At 44.3% G+C, this 23,698-nt stretch overlaps 1 long non-coding RNA gene across 1 annotated transcript; it reads right to left on the bottom strand.

Annotated features, from left to right (window-relative positions):
• Positions 1-8,034: 8,034 nt before the first annotated feature.
• On the bottom strand, positions 8,035-17,906 carry LOC140621677 (uncharacterized). The gene is made up of 3 exons (XR_012021455.1): positions 17,077-17,906; positions 16,330-16,522; positions 8,035-8,429 (listed from the first exon to the last, which is right to left on the bottom strand). It is a non-coding gene; the product is annotated as an uncharacterized lncRNA (long non-coding RNA).
• Positions 17,907-23,698: the final 5,792 nt, after the last annotated feature.

A 23,698-nucleotide genomic window follows, 5' to 3' on the forward strand; every position in this document is an offset into this window, starting at 1 on the left:
GGAGTCAGGGGAGAGGCTGGGGCTGCAGATACAAATCTGTGAAACTCCCAGCACTAGATGGTATCTGGGGCGACCTGCTCATCCCAGCTTGCCTGGGGCTTTCTGGTGTCAGCACTCCAGGTCCTGCAAGCAGGGAAACAGCTCGGTCCCAAGCACATTGGGATGGTCAGTCACCCTAATGACAATTAAAGCCATGAGAAAGGATAATATTACCTTTCACCCTTTCTCATGGACCTTAGGAAAGTGGTCCAGTCACCTCAATGCTTAGAGGTCAGAGAGGAGGTGCCAGTCCTGATTCTTTTATGAGCCAGCAGTGCCCACTCCTAATTCAGACCCAAAAGCCCTGCTCAGTGAAGTGGGGGCCAGGTGGAACCAAAGCTAATGTCGCCGTCCTGGAGGTGGGGAGTCAGGGAGTCCAGGAGTCGGGAGGCAAGCAGAGCCCCAAAATCATCTACTGGGGACACGGAGGTGGCATTCACTCTGAGATGGGGAGGATGACCAGGCTCCACCTCAGGGGGTGAAGAAAGGAGAAGGAGGGCTGGGGGAGCCTGGAGTTTATCTGGCCCTGCTGACACTAGGGTCCACGTTGAGAAGGCAGGCGAGGCAGGACTTCATCCTGTGGGCCAAAGTGCACAATGCATGGCTTCCGGGCAGAAGAGTGATGGGATAGGGTTTGCACTGTAGAAGGACCAGTGGCCTAAGTGCAGAGAAGAAATGGAGGGAGGGTAAAGACAGTGGTCAGGAGAGCAGTGGGGGCCTTTGCAACAGTCCTGTGGTGGCAGAGCGACAGGTGGATGGCAGGTGGCATAGACAAGACAGGGCCACTGTAGAGAATGGGCCAGGAAGGAGAATGCTGGGTGCAGCAAGTGACTCTGTTGTATCCTCAGTGGGTTGGAATGTCTCTTTGGGATGCCCGTGTGGGGCCCAGACCCGTCACTGCACCTATACCTGTGTCCCTTGGCCCAAGGGTGTGGGCCGAAGATCAGTGGGAAGCATCAGCTTCATGGGGAAGGGTCTAGCAAAATAGTAACAAGTCAAAGAAAGAAAAATTACCTGTTCAATCCTGAGAATGAGAGATGGTGAGTAATCAAGAGGTTGTCATGGTTGTGACTCTGAGCTTTCTACTTTTGCCTATGCTTTGCAAAATTTACCCTGTGAACATAAATTATGTTTTAGGAAAAGAAAAATCAATAAAGTGCTATTTTTAAGGGGGAAATGTGTAGTAGTCAGTGAAAAGGGGGAAGTCACCTGAAAGATCACCATGACGTGGTGGGTGCGACAGGCAGTGGGGGTACAGTAAGCCAGGTCAGCTGGCTCTTCCTGACGAGGACACACATTGGGTGGGGACTCCTGATTCTGCTCTGCCTCCCCTCCCGCCCCGCCCCCCGCTGCTGCACACACCGTGCATCTCTTCAGATGCTGTTTCTTTTCTGGAAGGTTCGAACCCATGCCAAACTAACACGACCTAGAACAACCTGCTTTATCCCTTACCAGGATAAACTATTCAGTGCATGCATTTGTGTGAGGCAAGGGGAGAGGAAGCAGGAGGGTCTCTTCCATCAGTCGATCCTCAACATTTTACTGCCTCTCTCACCTTCACAGCCAACTGTTACTGTGCTCATCTTCAACTTAGAAATTGAGACTGATGGATACAGCAAGTGATCTGCCCCAAATCAGAGCCTACTGGAGAGTAGCAGGATGAGGATTTGTCCTGTTGCCTCCCAGGCTGCAAAGCCAGTGGAGTTACAATAGAGGGATGCCCAGTGTGGACTCCGGAGGAGGACCTCCTAGTTCATATTTTAGTTTTGCCACTTATGAGCCATGACTTGGGGAAGACACTATCACCAGACTGTGAAGTTGGTGAAGTGGGTTCTTGATGAGAGTATCCACCACCACACTGAGTAGTTGGGAGAGCGAACACTGGGGAATTCATGGCAGGGGCTGAGAGCATGCCTGGCACAACACAGCTTCTCACTGTTGCTTTTCTTCTCACTATCTCCCTCTACTTCTCCAGGAACTCAGGAACTCCAGTCTTGGGAGTCTTTTGGGCACCTCACTAACAAATTTCCTCAGCTCCAGTATGGTGGCTTCTCTATGGTAAAGAGGGTGGGAGAAGATACCAGCTTAAAGATTAAAGATCAAATAAAGTCAAGTTCTCTACTGCATTCTGCTTTCCCTGCCCTTCAGAGAATACTTCTGAATGCTGTATGTCTCATGCTCAGAGCCACTGGAAACATCTAACTTGATCCTTTTCCGCATGTGTTGCTAAGCCTTGGTATGAACTCTGAGCCATCCTGGAACCTCTCTGAGTCTGACAAAGTGCCCTGTATGACATTGAGTCACTTGTAATCTAGTTACAGAGACAAGAGAACTTGATGAATAGGGATTTCTTGAGGCAGGAGAGAAGGAAAGGCATTCCTGAAAAAAAGATGGAAGAGGATGCAGCAAGGTAGTGATACAGATGCTAGACAACTAAGGCAGGATAGGAGAAGGGAGCATTGTGCTGGGAGTGTAGCCCCTACTAAGGTATGGCACCTGGGCTTCCAGCTCTTTCCAGTGGCTGTCAGCCTAAAGCCTGACATGATATTGATGAATAAATGTCCAATAAGAAACAACCATCAGATGGTTGAGCAGCATTTCTCACAGCCCCAGGCAAACATATGCAGGAAGATAAATTATAGCTGAAAGGCAGTTTGGCCAGCTTCAAATCACAGCTATTAGTGGAAGTCACGGGAATCCAAGAGCTGTGGTCACCAGACAGGGCCCCTGATGCCCACGTCTCCTCTGGGGCTTCCCCGTGGCCCAGACCCCACATGTAACACTCTGGGGAGAGCACCATCTCCCTGGGACCTGTTGTGAAAGTATTCTCAATCTACAGAACATGGTATTATATAGGATGCCTTCTCTAGGACACCTGGGGTAGGAGATTTCAGATTACAAGTAAATGGTAAAATAGATCTCCACGTAAATGTTTTAAAGTAGATGGTCAAGGACTAGTTAGATAACTCACATCAGGGATATAAAGAGGTCAGGCTTTGGAGACGGAGAGCCTGTGAAAAAGATTTTCCTGGAGAAACCTTGCAGGGGTCCTGGGTGGAAGTGTGTATCCCCCTTCATCTCAGACCAAGAGACCCACATCAATGAATTGATTGGAGACCTTGGATTTGGGGAGACCTGGCGGATTAATATCTGACACTTGCTTGAAGAACCCAATGATGGGAAGCTGTAGGCTGTAGGGTTGCAGCAGCAGGGCAAAGATGGGATGGGAACACATGGGCATGAAGTCAACTTCTAGTGATGGGCACCCTGCACACTTAGCTGCTTCCCATGGACCAGGTATGAGTCCTGTCAGAGAAAGCAGATCTCAGAGTCTGTTCAAGGGAACCTCCTGGATGGCTGCTGGGACCACAGCAAAGAGATTCTGGGAGGCGGGATCTCCGACAACCAGGGGTCAGGAAGGGCAGCAGCTGGAAACCTCATGGGAGGGCAGGTGAACGCTCCCAGCAGGGCCTGCAGAGACCCCACGGAGAAAGAGCCAGCAGTCAACACAATCAGCGGATGTCATTTGGCCAAGCCCTACTCCTCTGAGTCCTTGGTCACATTAGGACATCACAGCTATGAGCCAAGGCTGATGCCTGAAGGAGATGGCTGTCACTGCTCAGATATTTAAATATCCATAAAGGCAGGAGGATGTGGCAAGAACCCAGAATTCAATCAGGCAACAGAGAATTGAGACAAGGAGATCAGCTGGACCCTTAATGAAATGCCTCCAGTCTACACAAATCAGACGCAATAGTCAGGTAACGGCAGGACTTCAACCCAAAGGGCACTGGAAGAGTGTGGACTTGGAGTCGCCTATTATATAAAACACTCGGTTAGTCCAGGTCCAATTTTGCAAATAGGATTATGCTTGTATCAGCCAGGGTTTGGTTAGGAAAGAAAAGCACTAGGAAGTGATAAAACAAGGGATTTATTACAGGGATTTCGCTGCATGCAGTTGTGGGAGCTGTTTGGACAGTCTCCACCAGCCTGTTGTCTTTTTGTCTGGTGCTGGAGCTTGAAGTCGGCAGAGCAAGCAGTCAGGTTGGGAGAGGTGAAAATGATAACAGGCCTCATAGCTGTGCAAAATTAGAAAGAAAAATAGTAACTCCATTGGCCAATCTCACCAGCAGGAGTGGGCACACAGAGTTCCATGATTAGGGGTGCCTGATGGGGTTTCCACTGATCCCCGGGAGGTCCCTGGCCCTTCCATTCTTCCTGGAGCTAGAATATGATGGGAAAAGAAAAAAGAACTATTCTAATTCTCATCCATCATTCCCAAACCCATTCTCCATCATTAATGAAACTGAAGGGTTGAATGAGGGCCAAGGGAATGAATGAGTTGCAGGGAAACAGGAACCAGGTCAGGAAGTAGAAAAAAAGAGCTTTTGATAAACTGTGTAGTTGTCACAACCCTTTCCTGTTCCTGTCCTGTGTCACTGGAGCCTCTAATCACCCCACAGGGCACAGCCTCGGGTATTATTATCCTTCATTTACAGATGAAGGAAGAGATAGGAGCGTGCTGCTGATGGGAGGGGTGGTGTGTGTGCAACGTTGGTGTCCTGACTCCCAGGAGCCCCGGGAACAATCTTCACTCATTTCACCCCCAAGCCTCCCAGCTTCATGGGACTGGGTGTAGCAGCACCCAGTAATAAGACAGGCCTTGAGGAGGGGCTCTTCTTCCCCAACCACCCCCACACATCCCCCATCTCTCACTCTGAATAACTGAGCAGCATCACCACACCTAGTCCCCATCCCCTGAGTCGTCGAGGATGACAAGGAGGGATGAGCTGGCGTAGCTCAGGAACAGCCAAGGCCTCAGCGTCCCCGGGCAGAAGCCAAGTAGACCAAAGCCAACACAAAAACTGGGAGAGGGTGTCATCTGGCTCCCTCCTCGTCTCACAGATAACAAATCATGCAGAGACTTGCGACCTTTACTATTGAAGGGACCCCTAACTTGACATCTGTCCTTCTCCACATCATCACTTACAGACAGAGTTCAACAGGCAGATGCCAGAGCCTCACTCAGGGCACCTGAACCAGCAGAGTTTCAGACTTTGCATTTTTAGCAACTACCCCCTAGGAGACTCTGGGGGATTAGAGGTGCTGTGCTGAGGGTGGGGGGTAGAGAGCAGCATCATTATTCTCATTACACCAACAAGGAGAGGGCACACAGCTGGTTTGAGTAACTTGCCTCGAGTCCCACAGCTTTGGAGCAGCAGAGAGGGGCCCCTGGGACAGGGCCCCAGCCCTTTGCCTGCACCCTTCTGGCGAGAACTGTATGAGCATCACCTGGAACCCCGGGCAAACTGAAGGCATGTCTGGATGGGTAAGTGCACCCGTGCCTTCCTGCAGGGCCACCTCCAGGCACGTGGCTGTATAGCCATGCTGGGACGTGGATTTGTCGCAGCGCACACATTTAGGGACAAAGGTGGGTAGCAGAAAACACGAAAGGTGAGTGAGTGCTCTGCGTTGCCAGCTCATCACCTCCTGCCCCTCCGGTAATTGCTTTGCAAGAAGGTGCCTGTATCTTGCTGTGTTCGTTTTGAGATACTTATTCTTCCCTACGACTCTGGAAGGAACAGACAAATGGCAAGAGTAGAGAGCTGGCATTTATTTCCCCCAGTGCCGTTTCCCTTGACTGCTGTGCCTGCGCAGGCTCCCAGGGCTCATGCAACTATAAACACACATGACAACTCACAGTTGACAGACGTGATTTGGTGGGGCTTAATTGATTCCATCTTTGCTTTCTCAATCAAGCCAGAAGACAGCATGCTTTGTAGCTTTTAGCAATCCTTCACCCCAAATGCAAATGGTCCTTGTTTTCATTCAGGGAGCACGTCGTGGCCTACCCACTTAACTCCTATGACATTAGGATCTGATGACTTCTTTGCATGTCCCTTCTGTTGAAGCCAGCTCCGCGGCTATATGAAGAACTCCTCCCAAACCTGACAGAGGATGCCTGGGGCCTGTGATAGGACCCAGGTGCTTCTGCACTAAGATAGCGCTGCGAGCGGAGCACGTCTGTCCACCCGCCAGGGGCTCCTGGCCCCACCGCCTGCCAAACCAGCAATTACACTCTGCAGTTTCCCCGATTAAAAAGTGTTTAAACATCTACTACTTAGAGGATACTTAAAAAGTAATAAATTAAAAATAGGGAGGAGAGGAACTTACATCGACTGAGCAGAGAAGGAAAAGGTCTGTATACACAGACAAGTTTTTTTTCTTTTTTCATTTCTGGAATGATCTCTTGACAGCTTAAAAATAAGCACTGACTCAGGTGTTCGGGGAGTAAAATAAATCTGAATAAGCTTACTGAAATTCGGGCAGTGGCCCATAAAGAAAGGGAATAGGCCTGCCCTCTTCCTTCTGATGGGGCTGAGTTTGCTTTGTGTGGGTTTTGAGCGAGGGGAGGGTCCCTGGCAGAGTGCAAGAGCGAGGCCCAGAAGCCAAAGCCGGGGTCCCCAGCCCCAGCCTGTACACCCAGCACCACACTGCACAGGGAGTGGGCTGGGCCACAATCAACTCAACACACGGAAGATAATTTTGTGGTGCCTCGTTACTTTTACTTTTTTAATTTTTTAAAAATATTTTATTTATTTATTCATGAGACACAGAGAGAGAGAGGCAGAGACAGAGGAAGAGGGAGAAGCAGGCTCCATGCAGGGAGCCCGAAGTGGGACTCGATCTCAGGACCCCAGGATCATGCCCCGAACCGAAGGTAGATGCTCAACCAGATGCTCCTGGTTACTTTTAGAAAGAATTTTCCAGTTTTTATGTCACCAACAGTCGGTTCGAAAGAACCCTGTTGACCATTGCTCCTAATTTTCAACAACTGTATCATTGCTGCCTCACATTCCGATACTTACTTCCACGTCTCTGAGGGCTCCCCTACCATTATATCGTCCCTCAAGGTGGTTTAACGATCTCTTTGGTAAACAAGCACTTCTTTGGGAATATTCTAACCCACAGTAGACTTGGCCACACCTGTCCCTAAAGGAGAAGTTGATTTTCAAAACCAAAAATTTGCTCGTGGCACCGTATGTCAACGGCGAGAATCGATTCATCAGTTAAGGCGAACACAGCCACTCGAATCCAAGTCGCTCTGTCCGAGGTTCACACGAGCGTAGGTGTGCGGGGCTTCTGCACGGCACCCAGCTCAAAGTCCCAAGCTCCTCCACATGCCGTGATGCAGGTCCACACAGCTTACATGATTCGCAATCTGCTCTCCGTGACTGGTAGCGGCCTTGGCACTTAGCTCAAAGGCAGATTTCTGGTTCTGCATATTGGTTATGTTACAGAAGTGGGTGGCGGGTGGGGCTGAGAAGTTGATATAAATAAGTGCTTGGAACGTATGTAATTTGTGCAGCTCACAGCTGTGTTCCTCACTGTCTTCCTGTCTGGACAGAAAACCAGCTTCTCTCCTTGATCTGTCTTGTGATTATAGGGAACTTTGTTTGTGGCTCTCATTGGGGATGTGCTTACCTTCGTGATAGAAATCCCAATGTCAAAGCAGGAACTAGTGGATTAGGGTCAGCTGAGCCGGGTCAGGCCCTGGCTCTGCCTCTTAAGGGCTGAATGACCTTCAGGAAGACACCTGGTTCTCCTCTGTCTCCTTCGGAACTGAAGGGTAACATACATCCTTAGCTAACTCCCAGAACCATTGGCAAGTGCAAGTGAGTATATGAGTGTGTGCGATCATGCCCAGAGTCCTTTATATGATGACTCTATTTGGTGAATTCAGCCCGTCCCTGGCAAATTTTAAAATAAACTAAAAGAAGGACCTATATCCAAAGCCTCCTAAAGGTGTTTCACTGTTATTTCCACAAAAGCAGTAGGATTCCAAGGATAGAGACTTGGGCCTAATATTATTCTTTTAAATCACTTCTGTTGTATTTTCCCAACTTCCAAATTAATGCATGCTCTTTCTACAAAAACTTAAAAAGAAAAAACAGCATACCACTCAACACAAGAGATAACAATTCTTAACACGTTTGTATTATTTCCCTGCAGTCTATGTCTATGAAGATACATTTTCTTTCTTTCTTACGAAGTTTGGATCACAGTACATGTACATCTGTGTTCCTGTTACTCTGTTCTTGGAAAGATTCCCAAGGGTTAAATTACTTGGTCAAAGAGTAGTAACTGTTTGAGGGATCTTCATAAATTCATACACATCTTTTGAGAAAGTCTTTGCTGATACATAACACCACCAGGAGTGAAAGAGAACACTTATCTCCCAGGATCCCCACATGCACAGAATGTGATCATCACTTCAAAAATCCCTAAATTTCACTTCTTTTATTATTCCTGAAGCTGAATTTTTTTTCATCTCCCGTTGGCCATGTGTGTTTCTCATTTTGCACATTGTTTGTCAGGAATGCTTTGAGCTGCAAGTAAGAGAAAAATTGGACTTACAAGGATGGAAACAAATAGAGTTTTTTCCTAAGTCTGTAGGAATTGGCTTTCAAGTGTTGGTTTGGAAGCACAATAGCATCAAGGACAATATTTCTGCTAATCTCAGAGCCTTGCACTCATAGTGGCAAGATGGTTCCCCAGACCAATGAGAAAGGAAGAAAAATGAGGCAGCAATATCTCTCCCTTCCTTCCAAAAACTCTCGCCATGAAGATGTCTGCTTATGTCTCATTGAAGGGGACTATGACACATGACCACCTGAACCACCAAAGGAGCTAGAAAAGACAGCCTCTATAATGGAAGTGAGCAAGAATGAAGGAGGCTTGCAAATAGATTTTGGGTTGGCCAACAGGCATGATCTTGTCTTCTGTGCATTTTCACCAGAAGCTTCTTCCTTATGACATGTAACATACCAACCAGCCTTTCTGGTACACCTTTGAAGAAGCATAAATTATCATTAAATAAATAAAAGCATTGATAATCACTTTGGCCCATGTTCCATAGTCTGACTGTGTGATAATCAGCTGGATCACAAACCCATATCTGCATTTTCAAGGCAGACTCCATATGACTCTGTAACTCATCGGAAGCTATGGTTTCTGATTCAAATATCTAAATGCATTTGCCGTGGTTTTCTGATGAAAGACACCTCTTATGAGATGGCAGTTGAATTCACTGTTCTCATGACCACATCCAGTGGGAAGAGGAGAAAGGGAACAGGTGAAAGGCAAAAAGAACAATTTCTTGTGATCAGGAGGGAGCTACTTCTCTGTGCCCTAAGCTTTACCCACAGCTTCTTCAATAGCAAGAAAGCCTAAGTAAGTGACTTTTCTTTAGCTCAGGCATTGTGGCCCCAGGCCATGAAAGTTCTGTTGAAAAGAAAGGTGAAAACACAATATCGAGTGGGCAGCTGGCCTTAATGCCCATACAACTGCTGCAAACACATACAACTATACCTACCACCAAAATCTTTCTTATTTATAAATTGAATTTTTAGGGGATGCCTCAGTGGCCTAGTGGTTGACTGTCTGTCTTCCTTTTAGGGCACAATCCTGGGGCCCTCGGATTGAGTCCTGCATCGGCCTCCTCGCAGGGAACCTGCTTCTCCCTCTGCCTGTGTCTCTGCCTCTCTCTTGTCTCTCATGAATAAGGAATTAAAATATTTTTAAAAATGAATTTGTAATCTATGCTTTCAAATTATTTTAATGCAAAGGGTAACATGAATACAAACTTTTAGATACTAACTTATCACCTATACACCATCACCTTCCTAAGGAGCCAGCTGGAGGGTATTTGATGGGCACCCATCACTAATTGAGTAGTCACCCAAAGCAGTAGGAGCTGAGAATCATAAAACAGAGATGCATTTCAGAGAATTCTAAAATGCTAGAACTGAAAAATGGCCCTAGGGATACCCCAACCAACTTTTTAATTTTAAAGACTAAAATGCCAAAGCCTAAAGAGCTTTTAAGGTCCCCAGACCTCTCCTTCCAATTTCCATTGTTATGTTACATTAAACAATGCAATTTGCTTATGTTCTTTCTTCCTATGTTGGGCTAGACTTGTCCTAGAAATAAATAAATATTAAAAAAAATACTATGGGGCATTTATGTATGTGTTTAATGCTCAACCAACCTAAAGATCACAAAATAGGAAAAAATAAGATCAAAATAAAATATTCTTCCACTTTACCATCTACCTACACCCCCACTACCCAGGGTCAAACCCAAGGTCTTCAATGTCTACCTCTGCATACTTTTTCTCCATCTCTTTTTCTTTTTCTTTTTCTTTTTTTAGGTATGTTGGCATTTATATATATTTTTTAAATTTTTTTATGTTGGCACTTTAAAAAAAAGGTTTTATTTTAATTCTAGTTAGTTAACATACAGTGTTATATTAGCTTCAGGCGTACAAAATATAATGATTCAACACCTCCATACATCATCCACCAGCTCTTAATGTAAAGCTCTTTCTACCCCCATGGTGGTGCTTGTCATGTGCAAGGAGAATGAAAAAGAATTTATAGAAACTTTGACTTCCAGTCATCACTTCTCAATATTCCCTGCACACTCACACGGTCAACCAAAAGCATGTGTACCGACAGTTCACACTCTCCCACACCCCTCCCCAGGGTCCTCAAAATTATTTAGAAGAGGCTGGATTGAAAGCTGTTTATGATTTTGGTTTTTGTTTCTAGATCCATTTTAAAGAAGGCAGCTTGAGGGAACAATTGGCTAAACTTCTCACCTGAATTAAAAGTTGAGAAATGCGATGAGTGGCCTCAAGGAGCCATTCAAGTACAGACATACCAAAAAATATTCAAGCACAGCCTCATTCTCAGGAGGAGGGAAAAGGCCACAGAGATATTTAGCCCAAGAAATCCTGAGTTGATCTAACTTATATATTTCAGACAGAGAAATAACTTTACTCCCACAACCATGCTTCATGAATTTGCGATGCAGATTATAAATGATGCAAGGAGAGAACAGATTCCTATTTCCTAGTGTTAACTTTTCAAAAAGGACATGATCACCTAAGGGTTCCAAAGGAGATTCCCTATCTCCACATTAATATCTGTTGTACTGTTGTTTCTGAAGTTGTAAGATGTTTAAAGTCATTACTATTCATCATCATCACTGGTTAAAGTCATTACTATTCATCCTCATCACCGTCACCATCATGATCATCATTATGGTCATCATAGTAAAGCAACATTTCTTGAGTAACTGTTTTTCTTTAAGGCAAACTTAATCTTGCTGGAGCAAAGTCTTCCTGGGCTGAGATTGTTGGGCTTGATGCCATGAATTTTCTCCTGGCTGAACTTGTAGGTAGGTCACTCAGCTGATGCACATGTTCTACCTTCGCTAAACAGGGGCCTTGATTGCTCAGTTTAAGTGTGCACGTCTTTTTGGCTTTTACGGAAGGAGTGATGTGTTTTCTACGGCATTTTCTATGTCATTCATTGAACTGGCCACTGTAGATTACTACCCCACACACTCCTGACAATGTATATCCCATGGATTGGCCAAAAGGACCATAAGCAAATTCATTCAAGAAGAACTAAGGAATTCTCTGATGGCACCAGTCACACACCAGAGTTGTCGATTTCAACAGTGATTCGAGTGTATAAGTAACTGTAGCTATAGCAAATCACATAGTACTTTATAAGTCACACATCAATCAAAGGGATGACTTCTCTATATTTGGTAGCTACCCACATGGTTGTATTCACACCCAACCTGAATAGGACTGACTGTATAACCAAGACGCTACTGTAGAAGACTGTGTGCCTTTCAAGTCTAGATCACAAGACTTGGCAGATTCTATCCTGCTGTCTTGTGTCACTCCGGCAGAAGGCTGCTGTGTCATGAGGACATCTCATCAGGACTAGGAAGAGGTTTGTGAAGACTAGAATTGCCAATAATCAGCACAGACTTACAGACCACAGGGTAAGCTGCTTTTGAAGCTGACCCTCCAATTTCTATCTCTCAGGGGACAGCAGTCTTGGCCAACATGACTGAAATCTCATGAGACCCTGAACCAGAACTTCCCAGCTAAGCCACTTCTGAATTCCCAACCTGCAGCAACTTTTGGATAATACATATTTATAGTTTTAAGCCTTAAAATTTGAGATCATTTGTTATTCATCAATAGGTAATCCAGAGCAGCCTGGTGGCTCAGCGGTTTAGCGCCGCCTTCAGCCCAGGGTATGATCCTGGAGACCCGGGATCCAGTCCCACATCAGGCTCCCTGCATGGAGCCTGCTTCTCCCTCTGCCTGTGCCTCTCTCCCTCTCTCTCTGTGGATCTCTCATTAATAAATAAAAATATTTTTTTAAATTTTTTAAAAATAGGTAATCCATCTTAGTGCATGAACACAGGTAAGATGTATCCTCTACATCCATGTCACTAAATTGGAAAGAACATTCAGAGGTGGAAAATTTGAATCCTGTTAGGCAAAAAGACAAAACAGGCCTTGTGGAAGAATGGAATTGACGTTTCATGGGAATCTCACTTATGACTTTGCTTGGTTTAGTCCACCTCTGACACACATAAACAGCAGATGAGCAAATGGGGCCTCCAGTGGCCACGTGCTAGTGCAAAAGTCCACAAAGGTGGTGAATGGCAGAGCTCAGATTCAAACCCAATTCTGTCTGCCTTCAAATCCATGCTTTTTCCCTGTTTGAAGACAAAACCTTCTTCCAACATCAATGAAACCTAAGGTGTCCATTGTTTTATTCCCTCTTCTCATTCCAGAGAAGGTTTGCATTACACATCTTTTGTCAGAAATGTGTTCTGTGCCATATGAAGTGGGCCATCGCATTCACATTGCAAAGCACATTATCTCCAATATGATCTATTGAGTGTACATTTCAATTTGCTTCTATACTGTGCCTCCTTTGGGGGCACCCTGTATCTTTTGGGCAAGGATAAGACAAAACCAACAAAGAAACATGAATTACTAATGGGGGATAATTCCTACTATCATCTCAGATGTATCAGCTAATAGAAAATTGATCTGAGCTACAAAAGGCTGTAGCCTAGAAGACATCAGACCATCGAGGGCAGGTCCCAGGGTCTAGAATTGGGAGAAGGGTTTTCTCACATATGGCAACAATGCCAGTGTATGACAATTCTTTACCTTTGTTTCACCCTCAGTTTTAATATCTGTGGAATGGCAACAATGTGTTCACTGGATATTGCCTAAGACCTACTCATGCATTCTGTGTTATATGAGCACAGATAACCGCCCCCCACACACACACACACACACTCATACACACATGGCAGGGCTTGGACAGGAAGCAAAAGAAAGAAAAGACCATGTCATTGATATTTGTTATTTATCTTTCAAGCACTCGTTGCTGCCTCTTTGAGTAGTAATTCCTAATTTGTCTATTGCAAATCTACCCTTCTTCCACTAGTAGTCCATGGATCCTGGGTGAGACTGCACTCTCAGTTCTAGGAGTAGAGGATATAGTCCAGGCTTGGCCAATCAAAGCATCACAATCCTACATCCTTAATCCTAAAGTAAGGGAGAGGCACATGACCTAAAGTAATCTAGCTAGAAGGAATGTCAGAACATCAGTAGGAGCTTCTCCTTTCCAACGGAATAAGTCTAGAAGACTGTTGGCTTAGCTGGAGTTGCCTAAGGCACCTTGCCACCACTGACAAAGGTGGGGAAAAGAACAGAGAGAGAGAGACTAGGTCCTGGTGATTTACTGGAGTCTCTAGGCCAGTGGTTCTAAGTAGTAATTCTCTTCTACATGGTATTTTGGTTTGGGTTTCTGCGCAAAACAGATTATGAGGTAAGATTCCTCATACAAGTAATTTATTTGGGAAGTGATCCCAAGAAAGACCAATGAGGAAGTGGGATAGAGAGATAAGAAGGAAAGGAAGCCAACAAAGGTTATTGCAATAAGCAGAAAAAAAGGCCCCCCAAAGATGCCTGAATCCTGGAATCTGTGAGTACTTTGGGTTTACAAGGTAAAAGGGAATGAAAGTCTGCAGATGGAATTGTTTGTCAACCAGATGACCCTCAGATAAGGAGAGTATCCTGCATTATCCTGTTTGGTCCAATGTAATCCCAAGGGTTTTTAAAAAGACAAGAGGGAGACAGAAGAGAGAACCAAAGAGATGACGACATGGGAAAAACTCAGCCTTTTCAGACAGACTTTGAGAGCCCATTGTTATTGGCTTTGAAGGTGGAGCAAGGAGTCACAAGCCAACAAATGTGAACAGTCTCTGGAAGATGGAAAAGGCAAGGAAATGGATCCTTACTTAGAGCCTCCAGAATGGAATGCACCCTGCTGGCACCTTGATCTTTAGCCCATTTGACTTCCAAAGTCCAAAACTGTAAGGAAATGGATATATGTTGTTTTAATCACTAAGGCATGGTGATTCTTTACTGCAGCCATAGCAAACAAATACAAGGGCATTCCAAGTTGACTACCATGTGGACAGTAGGAGCTCAGTACCCCTGGGGAGCACTGGGAGACAGTGCAGAGCATGCCTCCAGGTTGTCCCAAGTAAGGGTGAGGAGCTGGAGTATTCACCACCAATTTGCATCCACCAGGGCAAATGCTCTAGCATTCCCAGGTATCCCATGTATGCTTTGTCACCTGACCACCACCCCACAGGCAGAGAGTCTCAGGCATTCACAACAAGCAGCCTTTTGTGTGCAGATGTGATGTCTAAGGGCACCAACAACAACTGCAATAAGCAGTTTCTGGAGAGAAATGGTGTGTGTGTGTGTGTGTGTGTGTGTGTGTGTAGAAGTGGATTTTAGTTGTCATAATCATCGGGGATTCCTATTCCTATTTCCTGGTTGTAGTCAGGCTTGGGATGATCCTGCACAACCAACATGGTGGAAGTGCCCCCACCCCACCCCCTTAAGAAATACTGGCTGAGACCAAAGCACTTCTAGTCCTGGACTGTTTGCTCAGACTCACTTATGTACTTCCTTCCTTCTGGAGCTAGCCTGAAAGGAGTTAGTCCAGTGACCCTCAAGTGATACACAATATAGATGACAGAGACATATAGAAAGGTCTAGATATTGCTTTTGGTAAAAATGTCCAACAATAACTTTCTGAAGAAACAAAAAATAATTCACAACAGCCAGGACCAAATTTCCATTCATTCTTCACACTTTTCTGCGCGGTGTTGAAAGGAGCATAAAATCAGCCCAACCCAGTTAGAACATTCTGTCATGAAGTCACAGAGACACATTCCAAGAGGCAGGAAAAGGTGATTGCAACGTGCTTTCTCCTCCCCAAAGGCGTATGTGCCACAAACATGTTGATGTTCAAAGATCGAAACAAGAGCCTGAACAACCTGCTTCCTAAAGTCTAACACCCCTGTCAACAAACAACACACAGGTAAGCAAGCAAGATTGAGAAAATGTGTAAAAGGAAGGAAGGAAATATATCCTTTTCTTGTCTTTCTTTAAAATACCCTGTGGAGTTCTTTCACCAGATGAAATTTTGGTTGGCCTTCCTTTTGCATTCTGGAATGGAAAGCCACATCACTAGCACATGTTTCAGACATAGGTCACTCTGGAAGAGAGGGACAGAGAGAAAAAATCTGCAAGCGGAGGGACAGGCCCAGAGCGGCCCATACATTAGTTCTCTCAGACAAGCACCCATGCCAGCCTGTCAGCCTACTTCCTGTATCCGTTTCCTGGGCACCCAGAACAAATGACCGTAAACTAGAGGGCTTAACACGATAGAAATGTACCCTCTTGTAGTTCTAGAGGCCAAAAGTCTGACATTATGGTGTCACAGGGCTATACTCCCTCTGAAGACTCTGGGGAGGGTCCTTCCTGTTCCTTCCACCTTCTGGGGATTGCCAGAAGTTCCTTCATGTTCCTTCACTCCAATCCCTACCTCTGTCATCTCATGACATGCTCTAATGCATCTGTATCCATGTCCAAATGTCCCTTTTCCTATAAGGAGGGCAGTTCTTGGATGAGGACCCACCCTAACCCAGGACAGCCTTATCTTAATATGATTACATCTGCAATGACTCACTTCCAAATAAGATCATTTTCACAGGAACTGGGGATTAGAGCTTCAGTTGGTGGACACGCTTCCATGCATAACACCTCCTCAAACCACACTGTAGAAACGACTCTTGGTCATGCATCTCAGACATAAGAAATATTCAGAATTCTATTTGAAATGTCAAATGACTGAGAAGTGGTGTAGGAATAGCAAAAGGTCCACCCTCAACATCATGTCCACACAACACTATATTGCCCTGGGTCTTGTGGCCTCGATGGGCACATGGCCATTCTTAGAAGAATGACCTCTACGGATGTACAACAGATTCAGGAAAGGAATACGCCTATAGTTGTGCTTTCATCAGGTTGTGCACCTGGGAGTGGGAGAAGCTCCTTTTGTCCAAGCCTAGGCAGTCTTCATCTGGCTGGGATGTCTTGGACATCTCTTCTACGCTTTCTGCCTCTGAGTGGACCATGAGCCCGCTGGCCCGAGAATACTTCCTTCCTTCCATGCTCAGCCCTGCAGGCTGGGCCATCAGCTGCATTCCAACTGGGTTTGGCAGGAAACTGATGGAAATATGAGGTTAACCATATTAAATCACCAATACTTAACCATTTTGTGCCTTCTAAGGTAATTTCATATCAACTTTGAGGCATTCCTGTTTTGTTGATTGGACCCCCATTGATATACTGATTGAGGCTGGCTACACAATAATCAACCTTGCTGAGAGATTAGCCAGCAAAACTGTAAGTCACTTCCAAGGCCAGAAGAAGCAGAAACCATCCATTTCCAGTTCAGCATATCATTATCTGGGTATATTGTTTCACCAGTAAAGGAAGTATCAGTCCAATTTATAAGAATTTCCAATAATGGTTTTTAGTCAATAATGCCCACTAATAAAAATACAATAAATGTCTTGAGCTTGTGGAAAAGTGAACTGTTATGATTTTATTTTAAACACCAGGGTTTAACCTTTAAATTAATGTATCCATCTTCAAAGCTGTCTCTTCAAAAGACTGTGACGTTTCCCAGGTTAGCATGCAGGGATCAGAGTACCTCTCAAGAACCTAACATGGCTTTTCAGAGCCACTTTTTTTATTTATATAGTAGTTTCACTCACCTTGATAATTCACCTTATTCATCAAATGAATCAGTAACTGACTTCTGGTTTTCTTGAAAGATTGAGCTCATCCTTCCATGGCACGAGGGGCCACCACTTATTATATTCCAAACAAGGTCTGAAAAGTATCTAGACTTGCTTTAAGTTTCATATGAGTAAATGTGTAAACTCACACAATAACGACTTAGAAGCGATTCATTTTTACTTCGAAATTTAAGTTCTAATAGACTGATTTGTTTTTAAAGCACCTGGATTTTATGGTCCCATCTATTTGTGGCAAAACCTCCCTATTTTTCCCAAAGGAATAGCAAATCTCATTCAGGTCAAGAAGCTTAAAAGCACAATGCTGATCTAGCCCAGCTTCAGAGGAACCAAAATCCACTTTTACCACAGAGGACTTTATGCTGCCTAAATGCTGCCTAATTTATGCCTAAATACTGCCTTAATGGCTTTCTAGTGACTGTTACAGAGACTGAAACACACATGGTTAGTGTCCCAGCTCTAGGTTGTCCTGTACCCAGAGTTCCTGCTGAATGGTGCAGGTGTATAATGATGAAGTGGCCTAGCAACCCTTTGGGATCCACTACCTTGTATTATTTTGCCTGGATATACCATAGGAGGTAGAGAGAAAGAGCCTATTTAAAGGGATGTGGAACAAGGACTGTCTCAAAAAAAGTAGAGGAGGTAAAGGGCTAGGTGTTGAGGTATAAGGAAGGTAAAAGGCAGAATAAGGACCTGATTCCACTGTTGGGTCCTGTAATGCAGGGAGCAGAGGGCTTTGGACAGCTTGGGGACCATTAGGTAGTACTCAGGCAAGGAAGCAAGGTAACTGTGGGTATTACAAGAGAAAGGAATTATAGGAATTAGAGCTTCTAGAATTCTGAGAGTTACTAAGGAAGCTAAAGTCTAGAAGTAGGAGGAGGATCAGTGTTGGAGACCCCAACCCATGAGCTTGGGAGCCAAGCACATCTAGTTGCCAAAATGAGACCACAAAGGTAGAGTTTGGGGACAGGAACACTCCTGATTCTTTGTAGCTGTCATCTCTGAAAGCATACAGCCAAGAGCCCCAAGAAGGCCACTGGTCAGGATTGGAAGAGTGGAGAAGGAAAGGAGGAGATGAGCTAAAGCCCCTATGACCTCCATGTCTATCCACTACCATATCTAGAGGACCCGAAGATCTTCAGAAAGTAACAGCCACCATGTTGCAGGCTTTCAAATATCACAAACTTCTCTTTTGGCTAACTCCAACTAAGAACCAGACAGGATCATTCAACTGTAGGTTTCAATGAGCCATTTTATAGAAACATATCATCATTAGAATTATTGGAGAGTAGATTCGTTAGATTATTGATCAGAAAGAGTCACTCTCCACTTTTATGAGAAGGATGAAGAATATTTCCCTAGCACTTGGCTTTATTTGTGTGCCTTGCTTTAGCCCGCAGAATGCGGCAAGAGATGGTGAGCCAGTTCTGTGCCTAGGTCTGAAGAGTCTTCATATGTTTCCACTCATCCTCTTTGCCTCTGTCATTGGCACAAGACTTCAGACCATTAGGCTGGACTGTTGGCCCCTAGGGAGGATGAGGGACACATTGAGCAGAGATGAACCACCCCCAGCGGAGCCAATCATAGATGGGCTAATCACTAGCTGAACCCCAGAGGTGTGGATAAACCTGGCCCAAATCATCAGACCAGCCTTGACAAACTCAGCCTGAGTTGGCTGACGGCAACCATCTCCTGGCTACATGAGTTAAATAAATGCTTATCATTGTATGCCACCAAGATCTTGTGATTGTGTCTTACACAGCTTTGCTTTGGCCACAAGAAATCAAAACTGAAATTGGCACCAGAAGTGGAGCGCTTTTCTACTAAAACCCCAAGATATGTTGAATTGCCTTGGGGAATCAATGGCAGGAAATTGAGAAACTTAAGGAAGCTGAGAAAATGGTGAGAAAGAGGCTGGGACAATGTTACAGAATAAGACAGAAAATGTACCTAAAGAACATATGAATCTAGGCAGAGATCTCCAGGCAAAATACCAATAGTGTTTTTTAGCAACATATGATGAAAAGTACTTCAGGAAAGAGAAGGGCTCAGAAAAGAAATGGCCAGTCTGCAAGCAGAACTTGGAGGAAACACAAGACTTTAGAACTTGTTGAGTTAGAAAATAGAACTGTTTCTCCTTTCTAGCCTTTCCTATCAGCAAAATGTTTTCAAATTAGGATACAGTTGGGAGACAGTGATCAGTTCCAGAGCACTTCCACCATGACCTGGCCTCAGAGTAGAGACCAAATCCAGCTTCTGGCCATAAGATCATTGGAAGAACTAATGTGGGGTAGAGTGTGTGGGCCGGAGTGTGCTCTTTCAGTTGAACATAAAGACTTTAAGGAACCATAAGGGTGAGATGTGAGAGCAGCCTGATATGCCTACAACAGCAGGGAGTCCAGTGAGAGAGGAATATTTCAAAATGAGGTACGAGTGTGGCTTTTGGTACATGGAGTAGACTGGAACCAAATATGTAAAAAACACACTTTTTTAGGGAACTGTATAGGCAAAATGCTGGCAGTCAGGGTTAAAAGATTTTGTTTAAAATACAAAATGCAAAATAAATAAATAAATAAATAAATAAATAAATAAATAAAATAAAATAAAATAAAATAAAATACAAAATGCTGGGCTTCTATATTAGGGCCCCAGAGAAACAGAACCAATAGAGTCTCTTGATAGATGGATGGATAGATAGATATATATAGATAGATAGATAGATAGATAGATAATCTATAGATGATAATCCATACGTGATAGTTGATAGATGATAGATAGGGAGAGAGAGGGATTTATTTTGAGGAACTGGCTCACGGACTGTGGAAGCCAAGAGTCCAACACTATCACTGCCCTCACCATCTTCACCACCTTGAAAAATGGTAACTCTGATCTACCAGTTGCTCAGGTCAAAATCTTGTAGTGTCCTCATTCCTCCTTTTCTTTCACTTCTTGCATCCAATCCATCAGCAAATTCCCTTGACTCTTCCTTTAAAATGTCTCCAGAATCCAAAAATATATTTCATGGCTCTCCCCCTGGCTTCCAGCCACCATCATCCCTGAGCTCTGACTGTGGCATCCTGAGTGTCCTCCTGCCTCTCCTCTGACCGTCAGACACGCCAGTCTCCACACCATAGCCAGAGACTTCCAGAACAAGTGAGATCATACCATGATTCCCATATCCCCCAGAATAGAACTTACAGGGGATTTGAATTAAGCCCTACCAAAGGCCCGCTTGCTTGTCCCACTCTCACCATGTTGGCTTTTGTAGTAGGTGCAGCCAGAGCCCACTCCCGTCTCCTCAGCACTCACCTTCCCTCCACCTGGGATAGCCTTCCTGCTATAAGATCTTGTCACTCCCGTTCCATCCACGTTGAAGCAAATGGTGGGTATTTGTCATTTCTAATAGCTGAGTAATATTCCATTGTATACATAGACCATATCTTCTTTATCCATTCATCTTTCGTTGGACACCGAGGCTCCTTCCACAGTTTGGCTATCGTTTATGCTGAGTGAAGTAAGCCAGTTGGAGAAGGACAAACATTATATGTTCTCATTCATTTGGGGAATATAAATAATAGTGAAAGGGAATATAAGGGAAGGGGGAAGAAATGTGTGGGAAATATCAGAAAGGGAGACAGAACGTAAAGACTGCTAACTCTGGGAAACGAACTAGGGGTGGTGGAAGGGGAGGAGGGCGGGGAGTGGGAGTGAATGGGTGACGGGCACTGGGGGTTATTCTGTATGTTAGTAAATTGAACACCAATAAAAAATAAATTAAAAAAAGATCTTGTCACTCCCGGCTTGAGCACCTTCCCTGGTGCATGGGGCCCACACTCAGAGAAAGCCACTGTGCTGGAAAGCAGCTCCCATCTAATGATGGACCAGACTGGGAAGGTTGACACCCCACTTTCCTCCCCGCCAGGAGAACAACAGTGAGGCTTCTTAGACACACTCCCTGTGGTCCTGAGTAGCATCGCAGCACAGTGGTCCACAGTGAGAGCTCGCTCACTAGTTCCCCTGGCATGGGCTCCCTTCTCCTCCCTCCCTCACTTTGTCACTCCTTTGTCTGGGCTTCCTGGATCTCTTCCCAAGTAGTCAGCCTGCACTGGAATCCTTGTCTCAGAATCTGTTTCTGGGATTATCCAACCTTGTAAGCTTCCTTACTGTTCCTTAAGTGAGCCAGGCCTACCTCAGGGCCCTTGCACTGACTTCACTCCAGGCTGATATTCTTCACACAGCTGGGTTGGCTCACTTCCACACTCAGGTGTCCACTCAAATGTTACCCAAAACAACTCTAACAAGCCCACCTTCCCATCTTTTCTTTCATTTTTCCTCTTAAGACTTTAATCCCCAAGTTTAATTGCTGTCAGTTTTCCCACTAATGCACAGCTCCATGAGAGTAGACATTACTCGCACTGTTCGCTTCTGTACTGCAGCACACCCAGCACAGACTGTGCCTGGCACAAAGTAGGTGCTCAGGAAACATCAGTCGAATTAGTATTGGTTTTTCCATTTAACAGAGAATGATAATAGCTAACAGTGCTTTCTATGGGTCAAGACTTATATACACTGACTATTAACTCTCCGGACATGTACTCTTACTATCCTACCTTCACAGTGGAAGAAACTGAGGCAGAGAAACTAAGGTGTCACTCAAGTAGTCTAGTTCTGGAGTCCACGGTCTATAGTACTTTCCTTTTTTCCTCAAATCCCAGAAATGCCTGTAATCTAACACGAGGCAAAAACCTGATCAGACCACGAACTCTACATTTTGTTCCATGTTTGGAATTTCACTTTGTTTCTCCCAACTATAAGAAAAAAATACATATTTATTGTGGGAAATTTGGAGGCTCAGGAAAAAATATAAAGAATTTTAAATCACCTAGGAACACTGTTCACATGTGGTTGTTTTTACTAGACTTTCTTCATGCAAATGTATGTCACAAATACTTAACGCAAAATTGGTATCACGCAATGTAGACATTTTGCCTTACTTTTTACAATTTTAAAATTATATTGTGAACATTTATTGTGTTAATATCCTTTGAAAACATGGCCTGTAATGTCTGCATAATATTCCGTTGGAAAACTGCCTTAATTTATTTAGAAATGCTCTTACTCTCAAACATCTAGCTTGTCTCAAAATTTTTTGGAGTACATGTGATGTGCATAAATCTCATCACTGGAAATATCCTTAGGACCTTTTCCTATGGGCAGAACGGCTGGGTCAGAGAGCATTCATGTGGCTAATAAAGCGTGTGATTCATGCTTCCAAACGCTGCTCCCAAAAGGTTTAGCTAATATTTACTCCCACCAGGGTAGATAAAGCCCCAGAACTCCACTGCTAGAGGTTTCTTGGCTCAATCGTGCTGCCCTCCCAATGCACTCAAAATCCTGATTTTACAGATGAGGAAAGAAGGCCCAGATCAGCTGGATGTCTTGCCCAAGATTAGCGACAACAAAAAATGACAGCTCCTCAGAAATAGAAGAAGACAGATCAAGAGCCAGGTGACACCCACCTGGCAGAGATACTCCAGCCTGGGATGTCACCTCCCCACCTCCCAGCTCCCGGCCACCCACAGACTCTCTTGCAAAGCAACACAACATACTGCATCTTCAGTGATTCCAGAAACTACACCTCTTGGAAACTGCCAGAACATTTCCAAATCATGGTCAAATTATGATTTCTCTCAACCACACAGTCACCAAATGACCCATGTGATGAGGAATTTGCTATTCACTGCAGACAAGATCCAACACCAATAAAATGTTCTGGCCTGAAGCTGTTCAAAGGAAGGCCTCTGTTTTTAAATCTAAAATAAAAATAATAATAAATTTGACAGCTGTCAGCAAGTCATAGGTAAACCAAAAATACAGGTCTTTGTCTCTGGTCTTCCTCTAAAACAAGACAAGATTTCTGTTGTCTGCAATGATTTGGGTCACATCAGTAGGAACGTAACTAGCTTTAGATCTGAGTTAAAGCTGTCACTCGTATTTATGTCACCATTCCGAAGCCAGGGCTGCAGAGTAAAATATTCCCCACTTGTCCTTTTAGAACTTGGAGTTTCTGGTTTCATTTTCCAAAGACTTATCAAAAACGACCATTAAAAAAATAGCAACTTAGCCCATGATTCATTAATTGTATTTTCTCCATCCACTTTGAAAAAAGATAGATATAATACAGATTTTATAATGTAAGGTTCCATCCTTTTTTAATTTAATTTAACTTTTTTAGGATTTTATTCATTCATTCATGAGAGACACAGAGAGAAGGTAGAGACACAAGCAGGCTCCTTGCAGGGATCCTGACGTAGGACTCGATCCCAGAACTCTGGAATCACGCCCTGGGTCAAAGGCAGAGACACTCAGCTGCCGAGCCACCTAGGCAGCCCTTAATTTGATTTATAATACAGATTTTATAATGTAAGATTCATTCTTTTTTAATTTGATTTTAATCTCAATAAGGGCACCAATTGTTTTGTCTTGTGAAAAAAAATTAAAAGATAAAATAAATAAATAAATAAAATTTTAAAAGAGCACCAAAATTCCATAAGCAAACACATGGTCTTGAAGAGCCTGG

Source organism: Canis lupus, chromosome 30, assembly GCF_048164855.1.
Source record: "Canis lupus baileyi chromosome 30, mCanLup2.hap1, whole genome shotgun sequence".
NCBI classification, from domain to species: Eukaryota; Metazoa; Chordata; class Mammalia; order Carnivora; family Canidae; genus Canis; species Canis lupus.